We start from the raw sequence: 4892 nt of genomic DNA, 5'->3' as shown, positions 1-4892 counted from the left end.
AGTTGCTTTGCCACCGGACCTTGAACTTTCCTGTCTTCATTCCTAAAACGGGAACGCGTTGCGCTGGAAAGAGCTCTAAAGGTCATTTCCGCCACTGCCTGCGTTTTTATGAATGAGGGGATGGAGACCGAAGCGGAGGGGGGGGGGTGCCCGGCGGGGATCGCCCGCCGCGGGGTCCGGGTGCGTTGGTGAGAGCAGGCTTGTGAACCCGGGATTGACCCGTGTCGCGGGCACTCGGAGCCTCGGTGTGGTCCACCTGCTGGAAACCTTTTTGGGAAGGGGAGCGGGGTGGAGAATGCAGTGGTAACCTGTGACATTCAGAACCTTGAGGGGAGGCCTGGGGGTGGGAAGGGTGAGTGGAGAGTGATCACTCAAGATGCGGTGTATTCATAAACGGATTTGTTGCGTGGTAACTCCTTTGTACAGCTACTTAAAGATGACAAAAGTATACTTTGAAGTCGGTCGCTGGTGGCTCACGCCTATAACCCTGGAAGGTCCGAGAGACTCATCTCTTACCACCAAAAACCCCCCAAAAAAGCCAAGGGTTGTGGTTCAAGTGGTAGAGAGCTAGCCTTGAGCAAGATAGTTCAAGCCCAGAACTGGCGCGTGCACGACACGCACACACACACAAACAATATGTTTAAAAACCTTTTTGTAACTGGTAAACGAAATACACCACATGCCATTTGAGCCACTTTAACTAGGTAAATTAGAAGCATTAATTACATTTACACTATTGCTTAACCATCTATGTACATAAAACTCACTTATTGATGTATTTATTTTGGTGCTGGTGCCAAAGCTTGAGCTCAGGGACTTGCATTCTTAGCTTTTGACTGTTTTACTCACAGCTGACACTCTACCACTTGAGCTAAACTACCTTCCTTCTTTCCTTTCTTTCTTTCTTTCTTTTTTTGCCAGTCCTAGGGGTTGAACTCAGGGCCTGGGCACTGTCACTGAGCTTCTTTTGCTCAAGGCTAGCACTTTACCACTTGAGCCATAGTGCCTTTTCTGGTCTTTTATGTGATACTGAGGAATGGAACCCAGGGCTTCATGCATGCTAGGCAAGCACTCTTCCACTAAGCCACATTCCCAGCCCTTGAGCTGACTAACCTTTCAATCCATCCTTCGTACTGGTTATTTGGGGATAGAGTCTCAAGGCCTTTTCTGCCTCCCGCTGGCTTCAAATTGTAACCCTCAGATCCTCTTGAGTAGCTGGCATTACAGGCATTAGCTACCAACTGATACTGAGCTGTATCAAGAATTTGAGTGATCCTTTTAGAAATGAAGTCCTCTAAATTTATAAAGTCTCTATAATCTTCCTCAATTTTTGGCATAGATTATTCAGTGTGAGGCAGTTATTTCTTTTTGATTATCATATATATATATGTATATATATATGTATATATATATATGTATATATATATGTGTGTATATATATATATATATATATATATAACCACTTGAGCCACAGCACCACTTCTGGCTTTTTCTGTTTACGTTGTACTGAGGAATCGAACCCAGGGCTTCGTGCATGCTAGGTAAGCACTCTACCACTAAACCACATTCCCAGCCCTATCATATAATAATTGTACAAAAGACTTTACTGTGCTATTTCCATATGAGTACATAATATACTTTGATCAAATTAGCCTTTGCTATTATTCTTTCTTATCTTTCATCTACCCTTTAATGGTTATTTCTTCTGTATGCCTTTTTTTGGGGGGGAGGGTCCGGTCGTGGGGCCTGAACTCTGGGCCTGGGCACTGTCCCTCAGCTCTTCAGCTCAAGACTAGCACTCTACCACTTGAGCCACAGCACCACTGCCGGCTTTTTTTTTTCCTGCTTATGTGGTGCTGAGGAATCGAACCCAGGGCCTCATGCATGCAAGGCAAGCACTCTACCACTGAGCCACCTTCCCAGCCCCTTCTGTATGCACCTTATGTGTGAAGGAAACCCAAAGCTCACTGGAGAGGTCCACCTCAGGCACTAGTGATCACATGACTTTCCTTTGATACGTTTGAGAAAGAATGAAATCCTCCAGCACAGAGCCTAGCACACAGGAAGGTTTTTGGCAGCAGTGAGAAGTTGAAACAGCAGTTTTCAACAGCTCCAGTCCAAGAGTCCATGGCTCTAGCCACCACACCCCACTTTCAACATCTCAGCGACGGACTGCTGGGACCTTTCCCCAAGCAAAGTTTTGCACCAGTCGAATGGTGACGTCCACGGCCCAGTGTGAGGTTGCAGAGCCTCAGCAATGCCCTGCTTCAGGTCTGCTTCCACTAGCTTTGATGACCACTGGTCCACAGTTCACGGTCCTGGGAAGAGAAGAAAGAAAAAGAGGGAAATGAGGTCCTCTTCATAATTCCCAGTTTTCCTTCCCAATCTCAACATGCCCTTTTATAACCAGGTGGAGATTCCCTTTTAAAATCTAAGATTTCTGTGATGCCAGCAGGAAAGAAATTTGATTCAAGACACAGAAATTATGCAGAGAAATGAAGTCCTTTCTTCTTTCCTATTTGATGCCTGTAAAGAAGACTTAAAGTAAATTAAAATTATTTTTTAGTCACTGCTGTTTGAAGATATTTCTTTAAAATCAGTCTTATGTGTATAGCCCTCTCACCAATCTCTTGTATCAAAAGTCATTAGAAGATTAAAGTAAGTGTATTAGCTTGCTGCTATGCTGATCATTTACTAATGATAGCCATGTAGAAAACCGGTCTTTTGGACTTTGGTACAAAATTCAAAAATCATTACAATATACATGATCATTAAATGGACTTCAGGCACTGTTACATTTGAAGAATCCAAGGAGAAATCTGAAGGATGAGGAGGAAATTAAAAGGTGAAGAGAAGAATTGAGTACAGTGGCTTATATCCATAACCCCAGCTATTAGAGGGGCAGAAATCAGGAAGATCACAATTCCAGGCCAGCCCAGCAAAAAGTTAAGAAGAGCCCATCTCAGCAAATAAGCCAGGTATAGTGATGAATGCCTGTGATCCCATCTCCAGCAAAGTGTAGATAGGTGGATCTGTGGCCTGAGGTCAACCCTGGGCAAAATCATGAAAACTTACCTGAAAAAAAATAACTTAAGCTAAAAGGTCTGGGGTGTGGCTTAACTGGGAAAAATGTGGAAAATCAGGAAAGAAAGGTTCAGAAAGAAAGCCCAGGGCTGTGAGGACACTCACCAGGCTGAAATACAAAGGAGGAAGTAGCCAGAGGTCAAGTTTTGAAATAATGCCTGCATGGCTAGTGCATAGCTCAGCACCTAGCTTACAAAGGTTAGTGGACAAAGTAGAGCTGACTGGCACCTAGTGAAATAATAATAGATTTTTGGACTGCAGCTTCAGACAAAGAGACAATGAACCAGAGTTTAAAATCGAACTCTAGTGATGGGGCTGGGAAGGTGGCTCAGTGGTAGAGCGCTTGCCTTGCATGCTCGAGGCCCTGAGTTCGATTCCTCAGCACCACATAAGAAAAAAAGCCGGAAGTGGCACTGTGGCTCAAGTGGTAGAGCGCTAGTCTTGAGCTGAAGAGCTGAGGGACATCGCCCAGGCCCAGAGTTCAGGCCCCACGACCGGACCCAAAAAAAAAAAAAAATCGAACTCTAGTGAAACCTGTGGAGGGGTGAGAGATGCTTTAGAGCTTCTGCAGTGAACAGCCTGGCCTCTGGTTTTGCCTTTCCTAGAAACAAGATGGCCTCCTTGCTTCAGCCCAGGGTGTCCTGTCTCGTATTCTGGGATCCTCAGCTGCAGTGCACGTGGGATGCCATCTGCCTTGACCAGCTTTCCTGAGCCTTGGATGCCGACAGTGAATCTCCCTTGCCAGGAACCTGTAAGTAACTTCCCGACTCATGTAACTTGTGGGGAGGATGTTCCTCCTCACCTGCCTCACACAAGCGGCTCCAAGTGCACAGTGAAACCCCTTCACCAGGACCCAGGTTTGCCCTGTGCTTCAGCATCTTCTGTGTAACAGGGAGGCACCCACGCTGAGCTGGGATGGTGACTCCATAAGATTCAAGCATTGCTGGAGACTCTGTGCCTGTGCTCTGTGTGACTCTCAGCTCAGGAAAGAAGAGAAGGAGGAAGAGATGTGGGGGAGGGGGAGAGGGACAGGGGAACCAAAAACCTTGAATATGTATTTTGCCAATGAAGATCTACAAATGGCCTCTAAGCACCATCACTCATCATTAGGGAACTAGAAAGCAAAAATCATGGTTTACCTTTTAAGATGGCTAGTCCTTTTTTTTTTTTTTTTGTCAGTTGTGGAGCCTGAACTTGGGCCTGGGTACTGTCCCTCAGCTCTTCAAGGCTAGTGCTCTACCACTTGAGCTACAGTGCCACTTCTGGTTTTCTGGTGGTTTATTGTAGATAAGAGTTTCATGGACTTTTTTGCCCAGACTGGCTTTGAACCAGGATCCTCAGATCTCAGCCTCCTGAGTAGCTAGGATTACAGGTATGAGCCACCAGCGCTCGGCTAAGATGGCTAGTCCTTTAAAAATAAAGTGTTGGAATGAAGTGATAAATTTGTGTACTCATAGTAGTATGTAAAATGTTGCAGCTTCTATGAAAATCAGAAGGGCAATGCCTCAAAAATTAAAGAGGGCCGGAGGCATGACTCAAATGATAAGTGTTTACCTAGCAAGTTCAAAGCTCTGAGTTCAAACTCTAGTATCATACACACAAAAAAATAGAATTACTTAGATGATCAAGCAATTTCACTTCTAGGTGTGTAGCACAAAGAATTGAAGCAGGGTTTCTAAGGGATATGTATGCACCTGTGTTCATAGCAGGATTATTCAAAACCTCCCAAAGGTAGAGCAAAGTTGGGTGCTGGCTCATGCCTGTAATGCTAATTACTCAGGAGGCTGAGATCTGGGTATCACAGTTCA

The sequence above is a fragment of the Dipodomys ordii genome, unplaced genomic scaffold (genome assembly GCF_000151885.1).
Source record: "Dipodomys ordii isolate 6190 unplaced genomic scaffold, Dord_2.0 Scaffold22, whole genome shotgun sequence".
Taxonomy (NCBI): Eukaryota; Metazoa; Chordata; class Mammalia; order Rodentia; family Heteromyidae; genus Dipodomys; species Dipodomys ordii.
Note: the sequence above shows the minus strand (reverse complement) of the source record.